General features: G+C 43.1%; 1 protein-coding gene across 2 annotated transcripts in view; it reads left to right on the forward strand.

Annotated features, from left to right (window-relative positions):
* Fryl (FRY like transcription coactivator) overlaps positions 1–16369 on the forward strand; it is a 237554-nt gene that overhangs the window by 53310 nt on the left and 167875 nt on the right. The window contains exon 3 of one of the 2 annotated variants that reach the window (XM_087908964.1): positions 14452–14590. The gene's annotated coding sequence lies outside the window, so the exon portion shown is untranslated. The remainder of the gene's footprint in view (positions 1–14451; positions 14591–16369) is intronic. The other variant, XM_087908963.1, reaches the window with a different exon arrangement.

Below are 16369 nucleotides of genomic sequence, written 5' to 3' on the forward strand. Positions count from 1 at the left end.
GTTTTTTTTTAAAATAGGCCTCATGCTAATAGCAATTCACATCTAGAGAGGGATGGAATTGGAGCTGGAATTTAAAATTGTCCCTCGTAGAAAACAATGTTTGGATGTTGCAGAAATATCTTCATCTGAAAACCAGAAACTTTTTTTTTTTTGGTAAAATTATAGATATTTTCTAAGTAATTTAATTTAAAATTTCAGGGTTATAGAAAGGTGGGTTTGTATTGAATTTTCAGGAGATCGTAGGAAGTGTTATGTTCATGTTTTTATAGTATCATAAAAATACAGGGAATTACCACATTGTTCTCATCAAACACTTGATTGTGGATCAAAATCAAAAACCTTTAAGTAGAGTCTGCCCCTATGTAAATTAAACCATAATAAAGTATTGAAAGTTAATGTATACAGGAACAGCTACTATGCCATTGAGAATTCTGTTTGTTTTTGAACAAGTTATTGTGTTTAAAACAAAAAGTAGAGGAAACTCTGCAGCTAAGAATTGCTTGCCTGGGGACTGCCGCAGGTCATGGCTGGACTGAAATTCACTGTTGTTTTCCTTTTGTATTGGGCCTATAGTTTTGCTTATTTTTTTTAAAAAAAATCATAAACAATTAATTTTCATTAAACTAACAAGAAAAAAAGTACCATCAAAACTAAATGCTAGTAATTCGAGTGAACTTTAGAATAATGTTAAGTGAATTGTTCTTTTATCATTTATGAACACATTTACTTTATGGGCATGCCGATATATATGAACACACATACAAAATACATATTTAAAAAATTTAGAGCTTGTTGATGAGTTTTCAAATAATACAAAATGATTGATCTGTACCTGGCAGCATGTAGGTACCTGGTATTTCAGCAGCAAGGGCTTGACAGTCACGTGTAGTTTGCATATTGTCAGTTGAATTCAACACATGTTTCTTTCGTGTGCAACTATTTATAGGAAAGCAACTTTGCCAGTGTGGGTGGGAAGCAAACTGGTGTGTGCACCCTTTAGAGGAGCTCAGGCCGCAGCCACAGGGTTTTGTAGCAGGAAGGAAGCCTTCGAGGCCATCCTCTCAGGAGGGTGTCTGCACACCCACTCCTTGAGGTCATCCTCTCAGGAGTGTGTCTGCACACCCACTCCCTGAGTCCCGTCCGCTGTAACCTGTCCATGGCCTGGGGGGTGGGAGGACACTCAGCTCCAGCTCCTGCTCCTTGCCAGTTGAAGACAATTATTTTCATAGAGAATGATGGAAGTATCGTTTTTTTTTTTCCCTAAATAATTCAGAGACGATCACAGTATACTGTAGGGTGCTCCAGGTACCTCCGCGTGTACACATGTGTACTAGAGAGGCGATCACAGTATACTGTAGGGTGCTCCAGGTACCTCCACGTGTACACATGTGTACTAGAGAGGTGATCATGGTATACTGTAGGGTGCTCCAGATGTATACTAGAGAGGGGATCACGGTATACTGTAGGGTGCTCCAGATGTGTACTAGAGAGGGGATCGCAGTATACTGTAGGGTGCTCCAGGTACCTCCGTGTGTACACATGTGTACTAGAGAGGGGATCACGGTATACTGTAGGGTGCTCCAGGTACCTCTGCATGTGTGCATGTATACTAGGTTGTTAAAAAAAAATAAAACAGAACCGTGAATAAACTTTTGGTATGTTTTTAAAATTGTGAAGAGCTTGAGAAACTCCCCTGGTTCCTGTCCTCCCACCCCCTTGTGGTGTGTAGCCCTTGCTCCCTCTGTCCTTAGAAAGGCTCCTTAGTCCCTCCCTTACCAGGGTCACCTGACTCAGAGGTCAAATGCTTCCTCTGCACAAGTCAGGTGATATTTCCTCAGAGGTGCATCCACCCCCTTTTAAATGCTGGCCTAGCTCAGAGGCCTCTGTCCAGAAATGAAGCTCTGTGTTGTTGCAAACTGTGGCCCTGCGAGTGTTTATGATGTGCCTAGCTCAACACCAAGATAGGACTCAGGCACCAAGAGAATTCGAATTATTTAATTCTGCTACATAGTAAAATGACTTATCAAGTGTTCATGTGGGCACATACAGAGACATGATTGTGCTCCTGCAATGCGTGATATAAATACCGAGGTTGTCTTGGAGAGCCAGCATGGCATGCCAGAGGCACGGTTTGGAAAAGCCTTGGAGTCTGTGCTTCTCTGTGGGAGCTACTGACAAGCACGCTGAGATTCTAAGAACTGTAGAGGTTTACTTCAGTTTCGACTTTGCCTTAAATAGTTTTGGTCCCGTTCTATTTATAATCATTGAATTACCTGCCTTCGAAGATCTTGGTAGAAGTGTTTTTATAGACATTATTTTCATCATCACATCTACTTTTAAAAATTAAAGAAACAAAATAATGTAGTTAAAAAAATTAGACGGAGAGGGGGGAATGGAGAATTGGTGTTGGTGAGCTCCTTAGCTCACACTCTTGTGACCTCTGTACCGTTCTGGTCCATAGCCCCTGATTATTTTGATGTGTGTTCTTTGTCATAACACCCCATCCATAAATATTTCAGTGTGACGGGGACAAAACAAAACAAAATTTTATCATGGAGTCCTAACAGACGAGGACTCCCCGTTTTAGCCGATAAAGTAGACTCATAGTCTTTTTGGAGAATTTGCAGAATCAGGAGCACTGACATTTAAGTGGAGAGGGGGCTGCTGAAGTGGATCTAAAGGGAAAGAGGGCTATGAATCTCTGTTACACTGCCTCGTGTTACATGCCTGCACACACATGCATATGTGTGTGGAGATCAGAGCACAAGCTGTGGGGGTCAGGTCTCTGACCACGTGGGTGCTGGGGATTGAACTCAAGTTGCTGGGCTTATCAGCAAGAGTGTTACCACTGAGCAGTCTCGCCGGGGAAGAAGGAGATCTTTGAAATGGAATAAACGGAGCCAAGAAATTTTCAACAAGTACTCGTACCAAAAACTAAGATCCAGGTCTAAGACAACGGTTAAGGCCTTTATAGTACACAGTGGAAAAAAACGGGGAAAATCAGCAGTTTGGAGCAGCCGGTGTGTGCCCGCATCACAGACAGGTTAGTCTGGGAGGAGAGCCAAGTACATTTCATACCACTTGAGATAGCAGTTCTGTTTCAAGACTCACTTTTGAGGAGGAAAATTAAAACTCTGCACACAAACTGCCAATCAAGATACAGCAATATTGCATGCAGCCATGAGGAACGGAACTTAAAGCTAAACGGTAGAGAAAGGAACAAGTGGACATAATATTATCCAGTAACCACTAGAAATTGAAGAGGGACATTCTGTTTAAAATGTTTCATGTATAAAAAACTAAACAGAGATATTACTGTGAAGCACAAAACTATTAAACATTGCTATCAAACTATAGGCTTTTAACTTTAAAAATGTATCTTGGGGCTGAGGAAATGGCCCAGCAGTTCAGAGCTTTCATCTTTCAGAGGGTTTGGGTTTGATTCCCAGCACCGTCATGGCAGCTCACAACCTTCTATAACCCCAGTTCAGGGGTTCTAACTCTCTCTTCTGACCTCTGCGGGCAACAGCCATGTGTGTCGTGCATGTACCACATGTAGGCAAAACACTCATACACATAAAATAAGAACCTCTAAAACCCATCTCCCGATTCATTTTGCATATGTTCAAGTGTTTTGCCTTCGTATATGTATGCATACCATGTGCATGCCGTGCCCGCAGAGGCCACAGGAGGGCACCAGACCATCTGAGCCGGAGTTAGAGGTGGGTGTGAGCTGCCAGGTGGGTGCTGGGAACCAAACTCGGGTTCTCAGCAAGAGCAGCAACTTCTTTTAGCCACGGAGCCATCTCCAGCCTCAGGTGTGGGAATTCTGGCAGGCTTTCGTTTATTGCTTTATTGGAGAATTGTTGCAGATTTTGTTGTTGATGGCATCTGTGATAAACAAGCTGAGCTCCCTGCCATAGATCAAGCACTGTTTCAGTAGTTTTCATTTTTGATTCTCACCGCAGCCCTGAGAGATTTTATCACCCTTATTTATGCATGAGCAAGTGAGTGTAGTCAGTCATAAAGATGGAGTCCCTCCTTCAGGGTCTGTTTGTTGCTTTTAATTGCGATGCTCTTTTCGGTAATGGGGAAGTCACTATCAATATTTTGGTTTCTCCTCTTTGTGCTTAAAAACACACAGTGAGTTGTAGTGTTAGTCAAGTGTATTCAGCTTTATTTTTTTAAACTGGATCTTTTCATCTTGTAAATATAGCATTTCCCCCCTCCTAACTGTCCTTTTTTTTGTTCTTTGACCACTGCAATATTTCATTATTCCTAGAAAAAGAAGGTTGAATACTCTAGAAATGTCTGTTTTTATACCAGCTCATATAAGGTAATGTTCAAGTATGTAATGTACTTTAAGCATATCTCCCTCTATCCCTCTGTCCTCTGTGCCCCCTCCTGTTACTTCTCTTTGTCCCTGGACAGTTTTGTCTCTACTTTCATGCCATCTGTACATATATAATTTTTTAAAAATATTTATTATGTATACAATATTCTGTCTGTGTGTCTGCCTGCAGGCCAGAAGAGGGCATCAGATCTCATTTCAGATGGTTGTGAGCCACCATGTGGTTGCTGGGAATTGAACTCAGGACCTCTGGAAGAGCAGGCAGTGCTCTTAACCGCTGAGCCATCTCTCCAGCCCTGTACATATATAATTTTGTGTGTCTACACAAAACACAGGAGCCACAAATGAAAGGAAGCAGGCAGTAGTTGTCTGCCTGAGAATGACTTCATTTACTTGTGTGATTACCTCTAGTTTTACCTGCTTTCCTGTAAACAACATATTATTCTTTTTTACAGCCTGAGAATTTCTTGCATGCATATAATGTGTTTTTAAAAAAATATAATGTGGTTTGATCAAACCTTTCCTTTTCCCTTAGCCTTCAGTTTCTTCCCTACTTCCACTCTTCGTTTGCCTTCCCAACTTCATGTGCTCTGCTTTTAACCCAGAGACCCCACTTACTGTGCCTAGGTGTAGACCCATGTCCTGGAGCCTGAGGATCCTCTCAGTGTTCGAATCCCTGAAGCAAAACTGGTCTCTTCCCTCAGCAGCCATCAGTTGCCAGTATCTCTTCAGCCAGGGAGGATAATTTTATGCCCTTCTCCTGTCGATGCTGGGATGAGGGCTGGCTTGGTCTTGTGTGTGCGGTCTGTCTTAGTTTCATTTGTGTTGAAGTGACACTATGGCCACCACAACTTTTATAAAGGAAAACATTTAATTGAGGTGGTAGCTTACAGTTTCAAAGGTTTAATCCTTCATTGCCGTGGTGGGGATCATGGCAGCATGCAGACAGGCGTGGTGCTGGAGAAGGACCTGCTATGTGTTGATATGCAGGCAACAGGAAGTAGACTGAGTGTCACACTCAGCAAAGCTTGAGCAAAAGCGACCTCAAAGCCTGCCCCCACAGCGACATATTTCCTCCAACAATGCCACCCATACTTCAGCAAGGCCACACCCCTTCATAGGCCACTCCTTTGGGGGGTGATTTTTCACACAGTCAGAGCTACTGTGAGTCCATGTCTGCCAACTGTTTTCCTGCAGATCCCTACTCTTTTGGGTCTTCAATCTTTCTACCCCTATCTCCTGCGATGATCTGGAGCCTTGGGAGGAAGGGGTTTAGAGCTGAGAACCCCATACATAGCCTCTTGTACCCTGCCCCTTTCCCAGCTGTGAGTCTCTGGATTCATCACTCTCTGCTGTAGAGAGAAGCATCTCTGATGAGGGCTGGGCGATGAACTAATCTGTCCATCAGCCATTCCTCTGGCTGGATGAAAAGTGCTGTCCATTGTATATGTGCCTCCTGTTCTTGCTCCATTCTCCTATTGAGGGACACCTATGTTGGGTTCATACCTTAGCTGTTGTGAGCATTGCTGGGCAGACTGTGGTGCTGCCCCTAAGAGGTAGGTGACTTGTCTTTCAGGTAAACTTAATGTAGCTAGGTCACATAGTTGGTTGCTTGTAGCGTTTGAGAAAACGTGATGCCAGTTTCTGCAGTGGCTGGCCTACTTCACGTTCTCACCAGGAGTGTATAAGGATAAGGGTGCTCGTTTTTTGGAGACAGGGTCTCATTATATAGCCCTGAATGGCCTTGATATGTAGACTAGCCTGCCCCTGCCTCCTGAGCGCTGGGATTAAAGATGGGTGCCTCTGAGCCCAGAAAGGGTTCCTTTTGTGATCATCCCTAAAATAAATTTGTGCGTGCATTCCTGATTATCTTTCTAGAATTTGTTCTGAGAAATGTCATCATTGGATGAAGGATGATCGACTTTGTTAAAATCTTTTGTTGCAAGTGGTGATACTGAAGGTGACAAATACCACTCTTTGAATTCAGAGAAGCTGATTTGGTGCAATAAATTTGGGAGAAGTAGGTCATCTAAATCTTCAGTGGGCATTTGTGCTCCTCTGGTTTCTTTTATAGATGTCAGACTTCGCTCGACTTGTTGGAAGCAATAAACAAAAGAAGAAGGGAGATTTATTAGGCCAGGGCTGTAGCCTGCTTCGTGACCTTGAGCTGCTTAGTGCGGTTTCTCTCTTTAATTGAAAAGTTGGATTAGCCTGGAGGCTCTCTTATTGCCGAAATAACTCATCTGGTAAAGTGCTTAGCTTGCAAGTATGAGGGCCTCAGTTCAAGCCCCAGAACATTCATGAAAATACCGGCTGTGACTTGCAGCCCCTGTGCTGGAGAAGCAGAGGCAGGGAGATCCCTGGGGCTGAATGGATGAGTTCTGGCCGGTGAGAGACTGTGTCGAAAGAGGTGGATAACGTCTCTGAGTCTGTCCCCTGAGGTTGTCCTCTGCGCTCCACACACACATGCACGTGTAGGCATGTATGTACACGTGCTCACACCCCTGAACTCACATAGATATTAAGACTCATATTGCAAATTATTTGTATAAAAGCGTATAAATTATGCTTTTGAACCTTTGTATGAATTTTCTGCGGTGTTTGATCTTACTAAACTGCAGGGTCATAATTAGGTAAATCATGTTCCATTGCTTAATTTTAAAAACTATCGATACAATAAATGTACACGTTAATCAGTGGCCTTAATGACCTCCAAAAATGTTTCAGCCATTACATTTTTAAATAGAAAAGTAACCCCCCCCCCCCGCCAGTGGACCACATGTTCCCTTTATGTGACAAGCAAGAACCAAAACAATTTGGCTAATTAATTGTTAGTTTCAGGCTGGCCATGTTGTTCAGCAGGAAACGGACTTTCTGCCAATCTGAGGATCTCAGTGGGATTTATCAGCCTACTTGGAGGAAGGAGAGAACCAATTCCTGCAAATTGTCCTTTAACACCCACATGTGTGCCATAATATGCACACAAGCATGCATGCACACACAAAATGCATAACATTTAAAACGTTTTCAGAAAGAATGGTTTTTGTTGATATGGTAGGGCTTTGTTGTGTTTCTCTTGAATGTGTGTCTCCTCCATCTCCTTGGATAACTCTGTGAAGACTTTAGCTGTAGGTTTGGGACATAACTGAAACTGCTTGGAGAATAATTAGCAAGACCAGGATTCGGGCTTCCTGGGAAACTGAAGAGGTTAGGATCAGGCTATTCTGGGAAGGGCAAAATTACTACATTGTCACCTGACTGTCTAGGAATTCATGAGCAGTTTGGCCAGAATGGAAGAAATAGTCTATTGACATTGGAAGGCTGCTACTCTGTGGTATGAACAGCATTCTCTGGGAAAGACAGCTCCTGTTTGTGGTGGTTATCACGAGTAAGTGGACAGAGGGTGTTTTAGCATTGCCGCGCGCGCGCGCGTGTGTGTGTGTGTGTGTGTGTGTGTGTGTGTGTGTGTGCACCCCCAGGCAGGAGCTTGCCATGTGTGTGCTGGTGTGTGCCCTCAGGCATGAGCATGCCATATGTGTGATGGTGCGTGCTCCCAGGCATGAGCTTGCCATGTGTATGTGTGTGTGCCCCCAGGCGTGAGCATGCCATGTGTGTGATGGTGTGTGCCCTCAGGCATGAGCATGCCATATGTGTGATGGTGCGTGCTCCCAGGCATGAGCTTGCCATGTGTGTGTGCCCTCAGGCATGAGCGTGCCATGTGTGTGCTGGGTGTGTGCCCTCAGGCATGAGCGTGCCATGTGTGTGCTGGTGTGTGCCCTCAGGCATGAGTGTGCCATGTGTGTGCCGGCGTGTGCTCCCAGGCATAAGCATGTACAAGGGAGGATGTCAGGTTCCTCCTCCTATGACTGCACCTCATTTCCTGACAGAATATTTTTTGCTGAACCCCAAACTCACCGTTTCAGCTGGGCTGCCTGGTAGGTGGGCTCCCGAGGTCTCTCTGTCTCCACTCCCCAAATGCAGGGGTTACCAGCACAGGTGGCCATGTCAGGCTTTTCTGTGGCACTGGGGATATGAACGCATATCCTCTTGCTTGTCCATAAAGAGTTCTTAACTACAAAGCCATATCCCCACTCCCTAAAAGATGGAATTTTACTTTATAGTTGGCTGTATCATAAACATTCTCAACTCCATAAAGTTAGGTTATTCTGCATTTTAATTATTTTCACTTATGTGTTTTATTATTTTCATATATGTGCATATATATACATACGTGTATTATCTACATACGCATAAGTGCGGTGCCTGAGGAGGTCAGAGGTGTTAGATCCTGGAGCTGTACTTACAGATAGCTGTGAGCCATAGGGCATGGGTCCCGGAACCCAAACTTTCCCTGTATTTGTCTCATCCCTACTGACACAGCACTAAGGTTAGAAAACATGAGTGCTCATTAGAATATAGGTGGTACACTCCAGTACTGTGCTTCTCATCCTATGGGTCACGACCCCTGGGTGTCAAAAGACCCTTTCGTAGGGGCCACATAGTAGATATCCTGTACAGCAGATATATACATTATGATTCATAACAGCAAAATTACAGTCATGAAATAGCAATGAGAATAATTTTATGGTTGGGTGGGTCACCACAGTGAGGAAACTGCGAGGAGGTCGCAGCATTAGGAAGGCTGAGAACCACTGGTCTAGGGGGTGGTTTTAATCATTCGCCATCCCTGTCCTCCATAGATGGTTCTAGTCTATAAACATTTATCAGCCGTGTGGTTTCTGCCAGTTTATGTAGAGTACCGCTATAGTCATAGGTTTTTAGAAGTTCTGCATTGATGTCTGCTGCATTCTTCTGTGTTTACCCCCAAGGTTTCCTCTTGGTTTTTAAGTCTGTGTGGAAACACAGTGAATATTTTTATCAATATATTTTGACCACATGTCATTTTCTTTCTTTGCCAACATAGAAATATAAGAGAATTGTACAAAAAATATATATTCATTTTTCAGCACTTAAGAAAAATGCGTACACTGGTGTGTTTTCATTTGGTTAAATAATGAAACATTTCTAGAAGACTCCCTAACATTGTGAATGAAAAATCTGCTGATTGCTTTCCTTAGATCGAGTCCTATGACACTGCTGTTCTGGCTAAAAAAAAGCAAATTCAGCAGAATGTTGATAAATTTACCTGCTGAGAACGTTGCTTTGTCAGCAAGAGATTGAGTGAGTTTTTTTTCTTTTGTTATGGTAGCTCAGATCATTATACAACGTCTTTAGTAGGTTGTGTGATATATCTGAGATTATATTCAGTACAATTTGTTTTCATATTAAAATTTTGGGGCCTGCAAGATAGCTCAGTGTGGGTACAGGCACTTACTGCCAGACTGATAATATGTGTAGGGTCTCTAGAACCCATATGATAGAAGGAGAGAACCAGTTTTGCAAGTTGTCTCTTGACCTACACACACATACATACATACATACATACACACACACGCACACACACACACACATGCATGCACACATACACACACATAGAGACACATATACACACATACACATGAACGTACATACAAATAAATGTAACAAAAGTTGCACCTGATGGGAGGTGATAAAGCAATTCAGAAATTTAAATATAAACCCTACTTTTAAAAAGTTATAAAAACTGGGGCTGGAGAGATGGCTCAGTGGTTAAGATTACTGGCTGCTCTTCCAGAGGACCCAGGTTCAATTCTCAGCACCCATGTCGCAGCTCACAACTGTCTATAATTCCAGATCCAGGGGACTTGACACCCTTTCACAAACATACATATAGACAAAACACGCATGCTCATGAAAATAAAAATAGATAATTAAAAAAAGTTATAAGAACCATAGCATTTCTAAATAATTAGACCAAAAGTAACTAGTAGTTTGAATTGTGATACAATCACTAATAGTTTTATGAATTGTTATTTTTTCTTTGGCAGTTAAATGGGTGGAAGAGCTGCCATGAAATTTTCATCTTTACAATTTCTTACCAATTTGACTCACAGAGTGTGTTTATTGTCCACTTAATTATTTTTGAGTGAGTAGTTTAAATTTTATACAGTCATGGGATGAAGCCGATGGCTGCAGTGCGTGTTTTCCATAATTGCTTTGGATGTCACAGGTGTGGTGATTGTAAGTGGATGTGAGCACTGTTGCTTCTTTACTCTCAAAGGCTGTGGGAGTTTTTATATAACTTTGAAAAGAGATTTGTTTTTATTTTTACTTAAGGGTGTGTCTGTCATGGGTGCAGTGTCTGTGGAGGCCAGGAGAGAGCGACAGAACCCTTGGAACTGAAGTTACAGCTGCCAGTGCTGGGACTTGAACCCAGGTCCTTGGAAGAGTAGAACATGCCATTGACCTCCCAGGCATCTCTCCTGCCCCCTCATTCTTCCCCCTTTTATTTTATGAGACCTTGCAGGGCCCTGGGATAATTTTAATGGTAGGCCGGCTTTGTTGTCTTACAATGCATTTCTGTCTGTGGTTGAAGCATAATGCCGTTCTAGGTTGTCACATGTTTGGTATTCAAGGACAATATAGAATACATTTGAAGTTAAACTGAGATTTTCAAGTTGGAATCATCCTAGTAATTTACCCTAATCTTGTTTTTAAAGTTAATCCTTTCCATAACATTTATAGGAACGCCAGTGTTTTCTACACTGTTTCTTTAAGGATTTATTCTTGATATTTTATATGCATGAGTGTTTTGCTCACATGTATGTCTCCATACCACCCGTGCACCTGGTGCTTCTGGAGGTCAGAAGAGGGCCTCAGATCTCCAAGAACTGGAGTTCTGAATGCTGTGAGTCTCCTTGTGGGTGCTGGGAATTAAACTGTGGTCTTCCATAAGAGCAACACTTGTTCTTAATGACTGAGCATCTCCCTAGCCGGTGTTCTTAGCAACCTTTACCTAAATGCTCAGTGAGGCAGACTTTTCATTAACAGTAAGCGATCAAGTTGTCCCTTAACACTGAGCCCAAATCTACTGTGTGGCGAGGACCCTCTCCACATTTTGACATATTCCAAGCGCACAAATACTGAGACCATGCTAGTGAACAGCCCTCAACTTTATTCAGTGTTCATTTTTTTTTTTGCTCTGATTACTTTTGCTTCTCATTTCCTACATGAATGAGTATCATGGCGATATCCCTCAGATGTCTTACTAAAATGAAGATGATTAAATATCTGGCATTTGTGCTGGAGTTATTTCAAAAATTGTTTTGGAGAAGAAAAGGAGAGTTAGAAGGCTGTCTGGCGTCCACTGTAGTTCTGCATTTAAGTGCAGCACACCTGGGCCTGGAGGCCCTCATTTGGCCACTGTTGTCTTTGTTTACTGCCAGTCTATAGAGCTGTGCCTCCCTCTGCAGGTGACAGTCACGCCTTTCAAGCCTTCTGTCCCTTGACTCCACACAGAATTCTCTTTAGGTCTGCCAGATACCAACTTGCCTCCTTTATTTGATGTTGTAAAGTCAAAAACTCGGGCAGTGATCTCATGTACAGCCCGAGCATGGGCAGGTGACCTCCACTGTCTCAAAAGCAACATTATAAAAGTAATAATAAGAATTACTTTTCTTCAGAAAAAAAAATTCTCCATATCAGTGAATCCCACATGAAATGGTATGTAGGGGGACAAGAGGAAAAGCTGATTGGTACCCCACCTCCATAAACCCCACAGAATAAAAAAAAACCCTTGGGTACAGATATCTCCCCAAACCCCAGTCCTAGTAGAAATATGAACACCAAGGAAAACCAGAGAAGTATTAACGACAATCACACCTTTGTTGGGAAGGTTGTGTGTCTGCTGAGGTGCCGGAGGCTCTGGGACAATCTGGACTTGAGAACTGGTGACATACTGCTGGAAAGGCTGGCTGCACGGGGACGGCCAGGAGTGAGGCCGGATGGGAGCCCAGGCCTCAGGGTACGCTGCGTCCTAGGTGGAGTTACAGCGTCCCGCTTTTGCCCTCTAGGTTGCGTTTATTTCTCCTTTTTACCCAGTTTTTATTTATCGCTTGTGAATGTGTCTGTGGTGTGCATGGATGAGCGCTGGTTCATGTGTGCCACCACACGCGTGGATGTCATGGGACAACTTTGTGGAGTTGGTTCTCTCCACGAACCCTGGAGATCTGACTCAGGCCGTTGGGCTGTCAGGACAAGCGCCTTCCCACGTAGCCGTCTTCCTGGGCCTGCAGCTGTATTACCCTAATAGTCATCTGCTTGTGAGCCGTCCTGAAAGAGAAGGCAAATGGTTTAAATCTCATAAAGTGTTATGCAGTGCGTGACTATACCAGTAAGCGTTTGTAATATGGGTTTTATGCACTTTGAGGGAGAAAAGATGCCGTGTCCAAAGACAAGGAAACTATCAAGACTATGGCAGAAGTGTTGAATGTGGTTATTTTTTTCTTTCTTCTTCTCTCTCTCCTTCCTTCCTTCCTTCCTTCCTTCCTTCCTTCCTTCCTTCCTTCCTTCCTTCCTTCTTTCCTTCCTTCCTTCCTTCCTTCCTTCCTTCCTTCCTTCCTTCCTTCCTTCTTTCCTTCCTTAATTATTTTGGGACACAGTCTTTCTACATAGCCCTGGCTGTCCTGGAACTCACCATGTAGATCATGCTGGCCTTGAACTCATAGACATCTGCCTGCTTTTGCCTCCCAAATGCTAGGACTAAAGGTGTGCACCACCACACCCAGCCTGGGTATCACACATAGCTATATACACACATACATACATACACACACACACACACACACACACACCAACAGACATATATAGCATATACACACATATATGTTAATATTCAGAAATGCTTGGTGGAAAGTAAAACATTCCAACAAGTCCCAATGATTCTGATTATGAAAAGTGTGATTTTTATATATTTATATATTTAAAAATATATTTATATATAAGTTGATGTTATATATAAATATATACTTATAATATATACTATATAATGCTTATATACTTATAATATATTTATATATTATATATATTTATAAAATGAGATTTGGGGCTTTGAAGATTTAGCCTTTGCTGTGGTTTTTGTTGACTTGTTCTTCTTAGTAAATGGAGTTTTATAGCTTTATAACTTGACTAAAGGAATTTCAAATTGAGAGTTTTAAGTCCAAAGATAGTATGTCAGAGTTTACCCTTTCACTTGGGTTGTATATTAACTTCACTAAGGAAAAAGTGATATAAAGTGAGACTAGTTTGAGTTTCAGAGAACCGGCCCATCTAACTGTTGAGAAGTGCCGAGCCCTCAAATGTAGTAAAACATAGAACACCCATGACGGCACCTGAGCCGTCACAAATGGTGGAAGAACGGCTCTCTGTGGCCGCTGGCTCCATTTTTAGCCACGGTTAGGGGACTGCAGATGTGCGCAGTGGTTAGCTGTCCAAAGATCCATCCAGTTGCTATAGTAAGATTTGGAAAAACACACATCCTAAATTAGCTCCATAAGTATGGTTCCTAGTACGGACGGACATGAACTGTTTGGCAATGCTGTATTTTAGTGTGTTTTATGACAGTGTGTTAAACGTGGTACTGAATCGGTGTACAGGTGAGGTCAGCAATTGACTTATGAAATCATTATTTGGGAAAGAAAGGGGAGAAAAGTATAGATTAGACCCGAGTAATACACTTACCACCTGCAGATTCTGCTCAACAAATAGAACAGGGCTAAAAAGATGCTTGGACATTCAAGCGATGTTTGGTAGTTGGTATTAGAATACTGTGGGTACCCTAACGGGCTGCCATGTATATTAGAAAGGCTTTTGTTTTAGAGTGGGGGTATATTCAATTATCTACTTGTGAAATGCTTGGATGTCTGCCTTTCTGCTTCAGAATAATCTGGAGGGTGGGTGGGACATGAAGCTATGAATGAGATATGATATAATTGTTGCATTTGGGAATAATAGAGGCATGTCTTTATGATAGCATTCTTAATTTACGCTGCTTGGACAGTTTCCATAATTTAAGGAAAAAATAAGTTATATGTCACATTGGAGGAGATCGTAGCACTGGGTGAGTGATTGTTCCGAGCCCGGGTGGATATAAATTAACGCTAAGATGTCCTTATTATAAACGTCCCTGACAGGAAAATGTTGTGTTTTGTTTTTTTCTTCAGAGACGAAGCCATTTATTTGAATCTGGGCAATTAACCTCTAAATGCGTAATTCTCCAAACTGCTTGAGAGTCATGCAAGATTAGATGCTCCATGTCCCCACCGAGAACTTAGTCTGGAGTGGTACTACGGTAAGATCACGGTAAATACTGCACGGCAAGGCGACTAATGTCTTAAATGCCGCTTCTTAGCCCCCAGCTTTGATCACAGTTTCTGTGTTGCTTGTGTTTCTGGCACACAAGTGTTACACCTGACATGTTAACTTCATTGGGAAGAGGTTGATTTGGGCTCATGGTTTTGGAAGGTCTGGTCTGTGAATTGCAATCTCATTGTTTTAGACCAGGAAGCAAAGTGGCAGGTTGGGGTGGGGTGGGGTGGGGTAGGGGTGGGGTGGGGGTGGGGTAGGGGTGGGGTGGGGGTGGTGCAGGAGCCCGCAGTTCCCTTCAAGAACGACTCCCCAGTGATGTGATTCCTTCCCACTAGTGTCTACCAGATTAGGGATCAAACTTTAGATATGGGGGCCATTAGCAGACTTACACAGTTCTCAAAACTATTATTATTTTATTGTATTTTTAAATTATGTGTATAGGTATTTTGCCTGCATGCATGTCTGCACTGTGTGTGTGCCTTGTGCTCATGGAGGCCAGAAGAGGGCATCAGATGCCGTAGAGCTGGAGTTAGAGGTGACTGTAAGCTGCCAAGGGGTTGCTTGGGAGTCAAACCGAGGTCCTCTGCAAGAGCAGCCAGTGTTGTTCACCCCTGAGCCCAGCCCCTATTGGGAAACATTTGAGATATGAACAAATAAATAGCACATTCACGGTTATGAGAATTACTCAAAATGCTTAGAAATAGCAAGTAAATGGGTTTTTGTGGCCTTTCGCATCAGACTGAGGTAGTAGGGAGTACGGTTTTGTCACTGGAATGTAACGCTGGCCCCCTCTGCTCTGTGTCTCCCTCAGGGTAGGTTCTCAGGAAGCTAGGTTAGCTGCCAGGCTGTTTATTAGTGATCAGCACAGGACTCAGATTGGGCGAGGAAGGAGAACAGTGCAGGTTCAAAAGGGTTTGCACCACCTTGCAGGGAGAACTGTAGCTGTGAGAGCCGGTTTCCCTTCTTGAATTGGAAACAAGCTGGAGACAGAGACAGATTTCAGAGTCCTTGGACCTTGCACAAACCGCCATAGAAGCTGTTTGCGCCCACTCCAGGGATGGAGGAAACATGGGGGTCTCTCCTCTGACACCCAGTGCTTGTCCTTCTGCACCGCAACCCCTTCCTTTCCGAGATGTGAAAAGTGACCCAGCAGGTGGCCCTGTATTTTGTGAGCAAACACCAGGGCAACTTCCTGTCTGGCATAAGCCAGGTTCCACACCACTGTGTTGCAGGGCTCCTTAGATAAGAACCCACAAAGAGGCCCAAGGCAGACGGCAGACTTACCAAGTAAAGACCGAGGTCACATTCACAAAGCAAGCACAAGGAAAGAGCGCCCACAGGCAGTGAACCGTCTAGGGTAGGAAGCCTAACGGCCTATAATTATGACATATTTTTCTCTTGTTTGTGGTGATTGGGTGAATGGATATTAATTTTATTCCTTTTAGACTGAGAGGAAAGTTGGAGAGGGAATGTGTTTCTTAGAAGTGTTTTGTTAAAAAAAAGAAAAACCACAAAATGTTTTTCTAGTAGATAGTACTGATTTCGGGGAAAGAAATTTAAGTCTTCCCTGTTTTTACCTAGACAGAAATTCCCCCACCCCACCCCTACTTGGTGACAGGGTCTCATGTATCCCAGGTTGGCCTGGAATTCACTATGTAGCTGGGGATGACTTTGAACTTCTGATCCTTTTGCTTCCACCTCCTGAGTGCTGGGATTATAGGCGTATCCCACTACATGTGGGGGTTGAACTCATGGCCTTATGCATACGGAGCA

Source organism: Myodes glareolus, chromosome 8, assembly GCF_982192425.1.
Source record: "Myodes glareolus chromosome 8, mMyoGla1.1, whole genome shotgun sequence".
NCBI lineage: Eukaryota > Metazoa > Chordata > Mammalia > Rodentia > Cricetidae > Myodes > Myodes glareolus.